Genomic DNA, 15,904 nt, shown 5'->3' on the forward strand with positions numbered 1-15,904 from the left:
AAACTTTTGAGGTAAATGCTATCCCTTCCCCTCTGAATAATGCTAAAGCAAAGCAGATTTTTGTTTTTTTCTTTCTCCTCCTTCCCCTTTCCTTTCTTCCTTCTTACCTACCACCTTCTTTTTTTTATCTCTCTCTCTCTCTCTTTACTTTTTTTTTTCCTTAAGCTATTTTTTTTTTATACAATATAGTCCTATTACTGAGGCAGCATTTCAGGTGTTTATTTTAGTTTTTGTTGTTGTTGTTGTTGTTGTTTTGTATAGACCAATCTTACAAAAAAGATCTGGAGCAAAACTAGCAAATATCTTGAATTTTCTTGCTTACTGTGAAGTATACTTCTCTATTCATTACTTAGTGGGTAAAAAAAAATTTCTTTTTAAAAGGTCTTTCATTTGTTGTTATTCTTAATATCTAATAGGCATTTCAAAGACAGAAACCAATTAACAACTAAGAGGCCCTTGACTTTTGTTCATTTTCTTAAAGCTAATCTCTAAGAGTTCTCTACTCCATAACCTTAATATACAAATAACCTATTGACTCCTAAGAGGATAAAAGGGTACAATGATCCATTCCTAAAAACTCTCTGGTTTTATAGAGCCAATGGAAAAGTCTAAAACCCACAAATTGATTTTCTTATATTTTTAGTTTTAATATATCACAATAGGATAATCAAAGTTAAATATCATTAGAGTAATCCTGGCTGTGTTTGCTTTCTCTCTCCATTATTGCTCCTGCACCTTTAGGATAGTAAAGACGTCATTGTTTCCTTTTCACTGTACTTCCTTAATCAAGAGCTCACCTGCTCTTGTTGCCTCTGGAACAATAAAACTTTTTCCAAAACATTGGCAATTCAGCTTGACAAAGCTAGTCATTATGTTCCTTAAATATCAATACTTTTTGAAGCAAATTTACTTCTACTTTTGTGGGGGTTTTTTGTCACAATTAACTTGTATTTACATCATATATTTCCCTGAATGACACAAAGTGATTTACAGGTCTTAAATTATTTATGCTTAGGAAGGAGTTGGTGGAAGACACAATAGTTTAGTCTCAATGTTTGAAGTGAAGGTACAGAGATATCATCACTTTCATGAAGTCAGAAATGTGAGAAAATAAAAATCTGCCAATTGAATCACAATTCAACCTCATTCACTCACTAAGGTGGGGTACAGTACAAGAGAACATATCAAAAGTAAAGGTGTCAGCTAAGCTAGCTTTACTCGATCTCAGTTTCCTATCTTTAAAAATTATAGTGCTTGACAGCAAAAGAAACCATCAACAAAATGAAAAAGGAACCTACTGAATGGGATATTTGCTAATAATATATCTGATAAGGGGTTAATTTATAAAATATATACAGAACTTATACATCTCAACTACAAGAAAACAACCCAATTAAAAATGGGCAAAGGAGCTGAGTAAACACTTCTCCAAAGAAGGCATACAAATGTCCAGTAGACATATGAAAAAATGCTCAACATCACTAATTATCAGAGATTAAAATTAAAACCACAATGAGATATCACCTCATGCCTGTCAGAATGGCCATCATCAATAAATCAACAAACAAGTGCTGATGATGTTGTGTAGATTTGGGAACCCTAGTGACTGTTGGAAGAATGCAGACTGATGGAGCCACTTTGGAAAACAGTATGGAGTCTCCTCAAAAAACTACAAATGAAACTGCCTTTAGACCCAATGATCCCACTATTCGGAATATATTTAAAGAAACCCAGAACACTAATATGAAAGAACATAAGCAACTCATGTTCATTTCAGCATTATTTACAATCACCGAGATATGAAAGCAGCTCAAGTGTCCATCAGTAAATGAATGGATAAAACAACTATGGGACATTTACACAATGTAATACTACTTGGCCCCAAAAAAGAAGAAAATAATTACCTTTTGCCACAGTATGGATGGACCTGGAGAACATTATGCTAAGTGAAATAAGCCAGTCAGGAAAGACAACTACATATGATTTCATTCATCTGTGGATTCTAATGAACAGACTGAATTAACAAGCAAAATAGAGACAGACTCATAGAGAGCAGGCTGACAGTTAGGGCAGAGGGAAGTGAGAGGGCAGAGGGATCAAGCAAAAAGGACAAAGGACTCACGGACATGGACAACAGTGTGGTGATTGTGGGCGGTGAGGAGGTATAAGGGGGCTAAATGGTAATGGGAATAAAATTTAAAATTTTTTTTAAAAGAGCTATGGTACATTTACACAAAGAAATACTACTCAGCCATAAAAAGAAGGAATCTTATCTTTGGCAACAGCATGGATGAATCTAGAGATTATTTTGTTAAGTGAAATAAGTCAATCAGAGAAAGGCAAATACTATATGATCTCACTTATATGTGGGATCTAATGAACAAAATAAACTGATGAACAAATAGAAACTGAGGCATAGACAGATGGAACAGATTGACAGCTATAAGACGGGAGGTAGGTTTGAGACAGGATGAAAGAAGAAGACAGAATTAACCCCCAAACATATATATATGTATATATATATATATATGTGTGTGTTATATATATATATATATATATATATATATATATATATATATAACACATAGACACAGACAACAGTGTGGTGATGGCCAGAGAGAAAGGGTCTAGGGGTAGATGGAGGTGAGCAAAGGGAGCACAAATGCAGATGGAAAGATACTTTGCTTTGAGCAATGAGAGCATCATGCAGAATGCAGATGATGTTTACTGAGTTGTACATTTGAATCCTGCATGGTGTTATGAACTAATTTGACCCCAATTAATTCAATTAAAAATTTTAGTGCTTGATTCAGTTTGGAAGCCCATTAAATTCAAACCTGATCGTTGTGTCAAACAGCTAAGCGCGCGTGCGCACACACACACACACACACACACACACACCCTTGTTGCTTAATTCAATTAAGAAAAAATTCTACCCCCAACTTCTGTGTTAAAATAAAAAGCAATTCAGTCACATTAAGTATGAGCAAAAACATTTTTTGTTATTTTGTTCATTTTCAGAGAGAAATATAGCAAGAAGGCAAATATCTTTACTTCTTACAGACCATTTATTCCACATAACTTACTGTTCCACTCCTGCTTTCCTGACACACAAACATTAGCAATATTGATTTCCTGCTAAAGTATTGATATAATAAGTGAAATATTTGACAATTTGGGGAATTATATTTTTATAATTGATTTTTTACAAATGAAATTTTGAGCACTTACCATTTTTAATATGTGCTCTCATATGTCCATTATCAAGGAAAAAAATAAAATTTGAAAATTTCAATGATATAATATGTTGGTTTTACTTTTTACTCCTTTTGGTCCTTTATTTAGATCCTCTGTATGTCTGTGAATGTGTATGGTTACATAGCCTGCACTATTTCTTCATCCCTGCTGGTCTTTATTAATTGGTTCTTCAGCAAGTGATGTAGTGCCTACCATTGTCATCAAGACAACACAATGCTCTGCTCAACTGTTCATCTTGGACCACTTCACTTTCTACCCTGCAAGACAGCACTACCATTGAGAGATGAAAGAAACGATGATGGAAAACAACAAAAGATTTTTCTCATCACAAGACTGAAAAACCTGCAGGTATATTATCAAACCAGGGGCTATATTAAAAGTGATGAAAACATGTGTTTGGTGCAGATGTCAAATTTTTCCAAGGGTACAGAATTAATTCTATTCTATACTTCCCACACACTTACACAAACTATTTTTATTAGCGTAAACTTTTGTTATATGCCCACTAATGTTTGGGGTACAATTTACAATCAAGGGAAAAAATAATCAGAGGATAGATTACATGGAGTTGCTTTTAGCCACAAAATGTTAGCTAGGACCAGAAACAGTAGACACATGTTTGTGTTTATTTGTGTTTTCTATTGTTTTGGTTTGGTTTTGGTTTTTAATCTTTTCTTTCCCAGCAACCTTACATTATAGCAAAATGAGATCACAATCTTGATTAACTTGTGACTTAAGAAGAATACTGCGATAATCTAAATATAGTAAAAAACAAATGACTGTCACTGATATCCAGGATAAAATATTTCAACCTTGTTTTTTAGAGGATGGGATTATTTTAAATATCCCAAATTAACCTTAACAGGAAAACTGCCTTATTTTGGTTAAATCAGGAAAACAGAATTAAATTTATGAATAGCAAGAATACATAGTCATTCAAGACAATGGACTTGCTTTTTTGAGGAGGTTTTGTTTTTTTTTTTTACATCTCTTTGAATCAATTAATGGGAAACAGAGGTAGAACAAGGCCTAGATTTGGGGATTCCTCTTTCCCAGGCAGATATGTTCTTCCTGTTAGTAGGGTCAAAGTGGAGAGAATAAACATCAATGAAAAATAATTTTTTTAAAAGGATCATATATATATAATTTAATACTAAATGATGACTTGGCAAATAGATATCCATTAGTAATTTTTCTTTCCATAATGATATAGCTGTGAAAAATGAAGATTATTAAATACAGGAAGTAATCTAACTCACAATGTATTCATCCTCATCATTACTGATAATGATAATCACTCACAAAACATATCTGATGTCCTTTGCATATTCATTCAATAAGTAAGCTGGCAAGTTATTACTTAAGCATGTTGGTTATCCATGGGTATCAGGACTATGACTCTAAGTTACCCAGCTGTGGACCCATATTTTATTTAAAGAGTAGAACATGAGCTTTTTATATACTGGTGATTTGGGGGAGGAGGACAAAGCCTAAATCATTATCATAACTTCTATTCACTTAATTCTAAATGACTCAGCCTGAATTTTTCATAACATGTATTAAACTAAAAAAAAGAAGGACTTTTGATATTTGAGAATTTAAAAATTCTGAAATTTGTCAAAAACGGGTTTGACAGCAATGATTCATCTTCTAACAAATAATATAAACGAGGTTGTCTATTATTTTATGAGTCAACACATTCCTACTCACATGTGTTTCTTCTTAAATAGCCTAAAGTTCTTTCCCATTGTGTTAAACAACCATTATTCTCCAGCTCTTAACTAGAAAAATTAAGGTGCACATCACTGAAGTCCTGCCATGAGTCACTGGGCAGTTACCTAAGAAAAAATTATGCTTGGATTTCTGAGTTACAAATAATTTAGCCATTCAGCCCACCTTCTTTGTGCAAAAGCTCAGTGGGAAAAGGGAACCACGGAAATAAAATAAGCGTCTGTCTGCAATATTCAGAACATCTGCATGAGTAAAAATTATTCAAAAAGATACCATGAATTTTTAAAATGAAATGCAGCAAGTAAAAATTAAGCACCTGGTCTTTTCCTTTACATTTCATTAAAAAATTCTAAATAGACTATCACCAGCTGTACATTTTACTGCATTTTTGTATTGTGGCAGACAGTCAAAGCAATACTGCATTCTTTCTCATCTGAATTCCACATAAAAATTACTAAAAACAAAAGGTAAAAAGCAGAGAGTGCCTTTTATCAAATACAATGAATAACTAAGGATGCCTCACAAACCAATATCAGACCATAAAAATGATCCCCAAACAAACTTGATTCCAAATAAAAGTGAGATAAAGCAAAAGTGATATGGTTTGATTTCTTATTAATTCAGACTTCCTAAAAGAAGCATAAGAATCTGGATAAGAAATTTCAATTAGCTTGGAGATAGTATGTACTTAACTTATAAGTAAAAACTGAGGAAATAGATGAAGTCATCTTGCTGTTTATTTTTTATCATATAACCTGATGATTTATAAACCAACCAAAGAGAATACACATGTTGTAAGCCAGGAAGCAATGCTCTCTAAACTTGATATTTGGTTGACACATACTATAGCGTCAATGCCAATCAAGTCTCTGTGTTTTTGAGAGAAGCAAGGCATAATTGGGGAAAATGATCCTAAGATAAACAAGGCTAATTGTCTCAAATAGTCAGATAAGCCTAAGTTACAACTGGCATTTCTAATTATTTCATATACATTGATTAGTCAGAGGATTTGAAAAGTTTGTCTCATTAATTTAAAAATATTCATTCTGTAACATTTTAACTATTAATACTAAAAAAAGACTTTGTAAATAATGGAGAAACTCAACTTAATGGTGTTTTATTTTTTTAATTTCTATTTTATCAGGTTTATTGTATCTACAGTCCTGTGTTATGAACATCAGTCTCTTCTATTTGACTGCGCTTGATGACTTTTTATTTTGAGATAAAAGGGAAAAAGTCCCTAGCCTGGAGTCAAATAACTTCAGTTTAAATCCAAATTTACCAACCATGTCTCAAAAAAATTCATGTATTCATCAAATATGTACTGAGCACCTACTACTTAGGTGATGAGGATCAAAGTAAGCAACACAGTCATAGCCCACATCCTCAGCATCATCTGTAAAAATGAGAAATAGTTATGAGATAGCATTTCAATTAACTGTTAGTGTCTTCCCTATTCCCAAGTTGCAAGGCCATGCAGAAAGGACCCCAGGTAGATAATATTTTTTTAGGTAAGTGACATGTGCCTGTTGTTGGCTTTTGAAAATGTTTATTGCCTCTAAAAATATTGGCTCTGGTCCCAGTCATATAAGGTAGGAAAATAAAATATTATTGTATTTTTCTCTTAAAAAATGTCACTTAAGGTAGATATATAATGTTCTTTGGTAATAATTTGTTGTGGTGTTTTAACCACAAAAATAAATATAAAATTGTTAATCAAAAGCTTACACCTGATTTCAACTCACATACTCATATGAAAAAAGTCAGAATCTTTTCCTACTAAACAACTCAGATTTTTAAAAATTTTGAGATACAGTAAATTAGAAGCTAAAGGGAATCTATATTGTTTTAGAAATGCTATAGAAACACTAAACATCACTATGGTATATTATAAAGTTCAAACATACTGGGTATATTCATTTTAAGACACGTGTATGCTGTAATTCATGACAATGCTTTGAATGTTCTGTAATATTTGCTTTTAAACCAAAACCCAGGGAGGAGAGAGATGGGAAATAAAAGCACGGATTTTCTTTGTTGATATTTAACTTCAGTTGTTCTCATATCAGTAAATATAAGTGAAATCATGATGTTAATGTTATATAACTGAAAAAATTTTAAAGAACGTAACTTTTGTTGTTCTCTATTGCCTATGGAGTTCTAAGAAAGCAGAATGTGATCAACAGTATTATTGCTAGGGAATTATAATAATGACTACAGTATTTTCACGATTTCTTCTACTTACTACAAGAAAAAGTAGGATTGAGTGTGTGATGCCTTTATTTTAATAACACACTACCTACCGTAACATATGGCTATATTAAGATTGATAAGATTGTGCGAATTTTGCTTTCATTTCATTTAAATTAAAATTTTCTCATGTGCTTCATCTTGTGAATTTGCTAGCATTTAATCTTTGCATGAGTGAGCGATATTTTGTTTTCCTTTTTGTTGTTCTTGTTATGACTATCAAATTTTGCTACAATGTTTCTTTAAAAAAATGTTTCTTAGTTTTAGGTCTTTAAGAATAAACAGTTTTGATGAAAAAAGAATCTTAATGGCCCCATTTAATTTAAACTATAACTTCTCAGTACCCCTTAAAAAAAGGCAAAACCATTTTCAAGGAAAAAAGCTATTTTAGTGACCTTTTGTCGCTCCCTAAGAGGAAGAAGTCTGACAGGTAGATATATGGAGAGTTTGTTATTGTAAATTCCAGATCTTGTGATTATCTCTGACTCAACTTCTGGGGTTTTATCTGGAATTCCTGTGAAGGGTCAACAAGTGTATTACTGCCTGTCTTCACCTTCTTGTGACCCTAATTTTAAAACTACACTTTATAGGAGTCAGAAAGTACATTACAGTGCTGCTTTTTAGCAGACAATCTTTGGAATGGGATGCATCTGAAAATATATAATTAGTTCAAGCAACAAAACATTCATAAATTTTGATATATTTATGTATGTCCACTTTTGTTTATCTTTAATTGCAGAACTTAAGGAAAACAAACTAGTAACTTTTTGAATTCAGTAATTTTTTACAGCCATATGTTTCATTGCACTATTTCTTCCTGGATACAATTTTCTATGGTATTGCTATAATTTCCAGTATAGATAGATATATGTAACTGTATTTACATACATATATCTTAATAGATAAAACCATGATGAATATTCATATTAACATTTTTGATAACAGACAAATGCAGATAAAGCAACACATTTTGACAATAAAACTGTCTCTATATATTAGAAAAATGAATTGAGTTCAATGGTCCCAAGCCTCCAATTATTGTTCTGTCGCCCTTCAGCACTGGTTAAGAATGGCACAACTAGTACTGTTATGGGATTATGGAAATTGGTCTGCTAAATGGAACTCTTGTAAAATGGGTAAAAAATGGTAGAAATAGGTGTACAAGAAGAAAGACAATTAAAGATGAATATTTAGAAAAATTCCTGGAAAAGAAGTATTGCAATACAATACTTTAAGAGAATGGTTTTGGTGTTGTAGAATAGGTTCCAGATCACTAGCTAAGTGTGTGATTTGTGCAGGTCATTTAACTGCTCTAAATTCATTTTTCTATCAGTGAAAAGGATATAAAATTGTGCCTATGTTATAGGCCTAATATGAGAATAAAAGGTTACAATTTTGGCGACTTATCTGGCAGACAAGCTTTTGTTTTGTGAAAATGCCCATCATAAAGTTAACAAATAAAATGATTGGATGATAACAAACCTTCCAAATATTATAGATAATCCAAAGTGATACTATAGTCTAGAATGTAAAGTTCCAATTAATCTCAAGTTCAGTTGTGGGATACAAATTGAAATCTTATTATTTAAAAAAAGAAAATAATTTCTATAAAGGACCAAGCTATGAATTTGGTTTATTGTCTGAAACAGAATAATACATGGAAATCATGAGCTATGGGTGATACCTTCCTTTGTGTCATATTGTCCCTTTGACATTGAAGACTTATGACAAACTTAAAATTGAGAACATTTGAAAATTAAAAGCATAAGAAATGCCAAAGATAATGATTATGTGAGATGAAGAGATCTAACACTTTTACATTTTTACCAGCAATTTTTTTATTAATTTGAGAAAAATTTATGCTGTTAATTGCATTTTTTAACCTAATAGAATCCCTGCAATTGTTTAAAGATAAACAAGAGTCATAAGTGAAAAATCTATGAGACCATTTCCACTTACAGTTACATATAAAATGTGAAAGGGAGTTTTCCTTTTCATCAAGTTTTGATGGCATATTTTGTCAAACTACGTCTAAATGTCCCATTCATAATTCTGATTCTTCACACATACCTATCTAGTCATTTTGGTTCAAATGGTTGTTAATGCCTTAGTAGTCTTTTAAAAAGATTAGGCAATACAGTCAAACTAGACATGCATTTAGAAATAATCACAGAGAGCTCATGGCAATGTGCATTGCACAGTGAGCTTGTCACTTGGTCAGTTTGCCTGGTCTGAAATTAAATATTCTTGACCTACTTTTTGTGATCTTTCTTATGCTATTGTTCTAAACTATTTATTATCTAGACATTATAATTTTATATGTTTATTCTATCTTTCAAATAGTCATAGCCCAACCTTTTGTCGGTATTGTAATGAGGGAAACTCGTTATCTATCTGTATATTTACCAGACAAAATAACAGGTTGTCAAACATATTTTTGAGATCTGTTTCTGATTCATTGGGTACCACTGATAATTCAGGATATTTCCCTATCAACAGAAAATAGAACCCCGATTATTGTTTAATGAAGGCATATTTTCTATGACAACTAGGATCCAACTAAGCCCTGTATCTTTATTTTGCCATTTCAGTTTAAATTTGATTGATTGGCTCATTTAATGTACCGAATATTCCAATAAGGCATTGTCGTCGTCGTCGGCAGCCGTCCGTCTCAAGAGACGATGGTGTAGCTTCTTAAGAGTCTATCTGCACCGCCGAGAATGGCTGTGCAGTCCGACTCGGGAGTGACACGGTATCTGTCTCCTCCCGTGTTGAATCGACATCTTGCGATGACGCTGGAGTGTCCTCTCCAGTAAAGCTGAAGCTACAGAGCCTGGGCAGGGTGATATGGAGGGTCTGCTGTTGCCCAAGCAGCAGACCCCCCCTCTCTTCGCAGCTGAAGGGTCCAAGGGAAAGACAGAGTCAATACAGCTAGGCTTCAGGTGCGCCGCAGGAGTTGCCGGTGTTGACTACAACGTCAAACCGCCTTAGGGACTCCGGCTCCGGATTTTCTGTCGGGGTTTACTCCCTTAGCCTTTCCCCTGAAGAGGTATGCCGCAAGGCAGCGGAGGTTTTTTGGAGTCAGAGTTTTCCTTCTCTGATGTGCCCTGACTGGAAGATCGAACGAGCGACACTTAGCTCGCAGGCCGACGCTCAATCCACTGAGCCAAACCAGCCAGGGGTGTCTAAAAATAAATAAACAACAAATAAATAAATTATTTTAAAAATTTATTTATGCACTGCTAATGAACTTGAGGGTTACATTCTTATCTGAGTCTCCTCTCTCAGTATGAAAGTGACTCCAGGAGATCTGCTGCTGGGTCATATATCAAAATATACAAACATTTTGAACTTTACTTGGAAAGGCAAATTGTTTTCTGAAATACACCAATTTAATTCCCACAGCAGTGTGTTAGGCTTCCCATTGTTCCTCATGTCTGAGAATATATGATCTGATGAGACCTTTAAATTTATGTCTCGTAAATTTGTATCATTGGGTCTTTAACTGATATTTTCTTGATAACTAATGAGCTTAAACATCTTTCATATGTTTATTAAAATTTGTTTTTCTCTTCTAAGAAATAACTGTTCATAACTTTTTTACACCTTTTTACTAGATTCTTGGGCTATCCATTTCTTTTAAATTCATGGGAATATATATATATATATGATACTGTATATACATATACAGACATGACAGTTATCTCATTTACTCATCTTTTCACCTTTCTTAATAAACACAACTTTTTAATTTTAGTGTAGACAAAACATTTTTACTTTATGTTTTAGGCTTTTTTACTATTAAGAAATCACCCTCTACTTCTAAGTGCATGAAAATAGTCCCTATGATTGATGCTACAAGTTTGAAGTGCTATTTTTCAAAGTTGTTTTTATCTACCTAGAACTGACTTTTGTGCATGCTGTGAACTACGGATCTCATGTGCTTTTATTTACTATGTCATCCTTTTCCAGTGCCAACTCTGTTCTACATCAAATCTTAATATACACACATGTTCATTTCTGGGCTCTCTAATCTGATTCATTCGTTCAGTTGTTCATCTCTGCCCAAATACCAAACTATCTTACTACAGGTTTGTGTTAAGTCTTTATATGTCCTAGAACTTAGGTTAACGAGCCATATACATTGCTCAGAGACAGAAGTCAAGAATATAGTCATCCATTTTATTTCTAAGGATCTTTGTATCTTATCGTCTATTTCAGTGTTTTTTAATACAGCTATATGTACTTTGGTTTGTTTTAAATATTCCTGGTAAAGCATTCTTTCTGACCTTTTACTTTGAACCTTTCTTTGTCTTTATATTTCAGTTGTATCTCTTATAAATAACATATAGCCATATTTTCATTTTATTTCCACTTGGTAATTGTGTATTTTATTGAATAATTTAGTCTATTAACATGTTTTGATATCCATATTAAATATTTAGGATTATTTATGTAAACTTTTTGTCTATGTTTCTTATTATATTTCCTCCTACTCATTTCACACCTCTGTTTTTAATTTCTATTACTTTAATGGTTACCTAGATATTTAATTTATGTCCCTTAAAAGGTTATAAGTTTGAAAGCATTATTAACTTGAACAATAATAGCATATAAGTTGGAGGAGAGCTAATTAGAATAAAGCAAGCTTAGGTCCTTGCATTTTTTTAAGAGAAGGTAATGTCTGGAAAACCACATATCAGAAATATTTTATACTTACTTTTTTTTTTTAGGACCACATAGGTAATATGACTTGGGGCCTCAAACTAGTAGTAGAAAAGAAGTGTTAGAGATTCTCATGGGAGACGTTTTTCATTCATTCAGACCTGATGTAGCCACACAATCCCCCTCTGCAGAGCAGGTTTGTTGTTAATATTGTTTATTTTTCATTACTTGCTTTTTGTTGTTATAGTGTTGTTTATCTGCACACAGTACCTTTGCAAAAATATCATACATGATCTCCCAATTTTTGTAAACCCAACATTTTTTACTGTCTCTGAGCAGTGAATGGCCTGTTAAAAATAAAGCTCTCAGGTCACTATTTCTCAAATCAGCTGCGGTACAAGACCGTATTTTTGTTTGTCTGTTTTGTTTTGTTTTGTTTTGTTTTGTTTTTAATGTCCAATCCTTTGCAGAACAAAATTTAGTAAGATACATTTAAAATATTGAAACAATGTCAAATTATATAAAAGCTTTTAAACACCATCTCTTTTAAAGACACTGTTTCAAATCATGTGATATTTTTATTTTTCAGAATTCAGCTTTTTATTGAGTGTGTTACAAAAGATGTTTAATCAAAAAGACCAAGGCCCATGTCATCATCACACTCCACAGATTCTCCTTTCTCTGCTTCCCCGTGCTTTTCCCCAGCTGGGGCAGCAGGGCAGAGGCTGCAGGACCTCCTCCCAGGGCAGGTCCATCAGCCCCTACATTGCAGATGAGGCTCCCCATGTTGACATTGGCCAGAAACTTTGCAAGCAAGCTTGGCCAGAAAGGTTCACATTTATACCGGCTGCTTTAATGAGGCCATTGATCTTGTCTTCCATCACTGTCACCCCATCATCCTGCAGGATAAGGGCTCAGTAGATGCAGGGGAGTTCAGCCCAAGATGGAGACTATTGTGCGGGCCAGTGCTGGGTGAGCGCTGCGCAGCATGCTGCTAGTGGCCTGAGGAAGTGAGTTTCTGGGACAGAGCACCTTAGCAGCAGCCGGGTAAAGCCGCAATAATAGTCTATATTGTACAAATAAAACCTTTAAGTTCCTTTTGCTTTACATTGCCAAAAATGGAAGTGCCATATTTATTTTTCTATTCTTGAAAAAATATTCTACATAACTATACCATACACTGAAGTGAACCTAAGAAATTCTTGTTAATATTGTAACACTACTGACATCTGAATATAATTAAACTCACTTCTATGTTATTTTCATGATAAAGTAACTGGTGACTTTAAATTGTGCCCTTTATAAAGATTAATATTTTGTCAATGAAGATGACAGTGAGAAGGAAAACCATTTCCTTCCGGGCAATGCTTTTCGACGTTATCACAGTATCAAAGTACTTGATGTTCACACATGAACATAGAAACAGGTTTATAAATTCAATTGTGTTGAAAAATTATATTTACTTATTTGTCCCTAAATTACCTTAAATTTAAGGTAGTATTTTCTTATGTATTACTTATATCAAGATTATTTTCTCCTTTATAATAAAATAGAAGGGGGAAAATCTGATGATAGACATACAAAATTCGTGATAAAAGAAAACTGTGCAGAATGAACCCTGCATTCTAAATAATATGCATTCAATAGCTCTTATGTGCAAAAGTATGGTCCTAGTATAATATATTAAACTTTACTGTATCAGTCATGTTGTTACAAAATGCAAAACCAGACAATAACTTCCTTCTGACATTGTGCTTCATTGAAGAAATTAAAGAGTTATAATGTCATGACTGCTGACCAAAGTGCAAAAATCCAATAAAAAAATTAACCTGTGAAGCATATTATCTGACAGCTAATATTGAACCTATATTATGAAAGGTTAAGGATTTTTAAGGTTATTGCTGATAATGAAGAAAACAAAATGAGCAGAGTCCCTGAGTTATAGCTTTTAAATACATGATGTCAAAATAAATCTCTGATTTGAAAGAACGACTTGCTAACCCATTTTCCTACTATGAAGAATGTACAACCTTCTTAAAAAGTTTCAACATATTTGAGTTCCTGTTATGCAGTTATATCTTGGCTATTTTGAAATTGTGCAATAATCACTTAACATTGCAATGAAAAAAATAAATATTAAGACCTATTCCAAAACAACTCACCATGGCTAAGACGGGAGGAGCTAGTGCAAATTTTTCCTGCCAAATTTTATAAGTAACCTAATGTTTTTGAAATCATTTGTAAGAATGACTGAAAAAAATTACCTGCTGATGTTGCATTTCCACTACCACTCCTTCATAAATGTTACGACTGAAAAAAATTACCTGCTGATGTTGCATTCTACCACCACCCTTTCATAAATGTTATCAATTGCAACTTTTTCGTTAGACTAAATCAATACATACATTTCTACCAAAACATTTACTGTGTTCATTTTTATTATTCCCTAGACTATTACAACCTAATTTTAATGCCTTTTGATAAATAAAGCAGAATGAAAATTCATCTCTACCTAAAGACTTAGATTTTATTTAATTACTAAAATAGATTGGTAATCATGACATAAAGCGCTTATACTTTTTTCCAACAAGAGATGAAAAACAGCATTATAACATTTCCAAAACTATTGATACTTTGTTAAAATCTTGGAATAATTAGTGAAGATACCTCTTCTCCATTTGTCCCCAAAATTTGACACATGTAGGTGTTCCATTAAAAAAAGATGTTTACCTATGCATTCAGATAAACTTCTAATAAAATATATTCAGTAAAATAAGTTATATTAAAATTGTCTCATAAAATTTTATTTAACATTAAATATGCAACTTCTATGTTTTCTTTCTAGATATATTTATCAAAGGAGCATTTCTCAGTGATCCATTATGTTATAAACTAATATTTGATAATATTTCAAAGATACTATGTTAAAGTAATAACTGAAAATATTATATTCAAAAATTATTAGATGCAATATTATTTTATATTAAAATTTTGTGTGTATTTAATTCAGTGTAAAATCTATATGAAATATTTAATATTAGTCAAGTCATTTGTATTCATTATATATAGAGGCATTAAACTTGTTTAAAATGTTATCTCTGAGACTGAGCTATAGCTAAACTTTTTAAAAAATTTATAAAAGTTGCTAGAGACAATAAAAATAGAGAAATCATTAAAGTTGATTTTATCACTTTCAAAAGTTTTCAGAACATGTGTTTAAATTTTAAGAAGTTATTTATTGGACACTTTGTTTGGCAATTTAAATTCTACTTATGTTACTACATCTACATCACTGCTTCTACCCCTCCAACCACAATTATGCCTTCTCTCTGGAAAAATATTGAGCATTGTCCCCAAAAAGAGAATTCTAGAATTTGGTGAAACAGTATATTTTCCAAATATGAATTAAATACTTTATATAGCTAACACTGCATGAATTTCTCTCTGTATAATGCATTGCATTTAGTTCATGCATTCATAATTGCAGTTCAATTTCTCACCAAAATTTCTTTAAAAATAAAAATAATAATAAACACTTGTTGAAGAGAAAAAATAATTGCATAAAGACATTAGACACATATTCATAGATATTTTGGCTTTACAGTAGGTAGAAAAATCTCTTTCATGCTATTGAAATCTCTTGTTATTTTCTTTCTATTTTCCAGTGTCACCACATATTATGAGATCCAAGTAGTGACACCAGAACAATTAAATTCAGGACATTTGGGCATACTGCATCCAAGCATATACCATCAATGCTGTGGCCTGACCTTTGAAAGAGGACAATTCATGTGCGCACATCTCATGCCTGTCTGCCTTCCGTATACTCAGCAGGCTGATGACTGCTCCCAGCTATGTTGATATACTTCTATCCACTTGACTGGCTGTGGATAGGCAGCAAATGATCTGTTAAAAGAAGATCTTCTTTGTAGATGTCTCAATCAGGGTAGGATATTGGTAAACATAAGCAGGTACGCTACTTTATCTAGTCCCACTACTA

General features: G+C 32.7%; 1 pseudogene; it reads right to left on the reverse strand.

Moving 5' to 3' along the window:
- Window positions 1-12,529: 12,529 nt before the first annotated feature.
- Window positions 12,530-14,243, reverse strand: LOC150016242 (large ribosomal subunit protein P1 pseudogene; annotated as a pseudogene).
- Window positions 14,244-15,904: the final 1,661 nt, after the last annotated feature.

Source organism: Furipterus horrens, unplaced genomic scaffold, assembly GCF_987537825.1.
Source record: "Furipterus horrens unplaced genomic scaffold, mFurHor1.1.pri manual_scaffold_3, whole genome shotgun sequence".
Classification (NCBI taxonomy): domain Eukaryota; kingdom Metazoa; phylum Chordata; class Mammalia; order Chiroptera; family Furipteridae; genus Furipterus; species Furipterus horrens.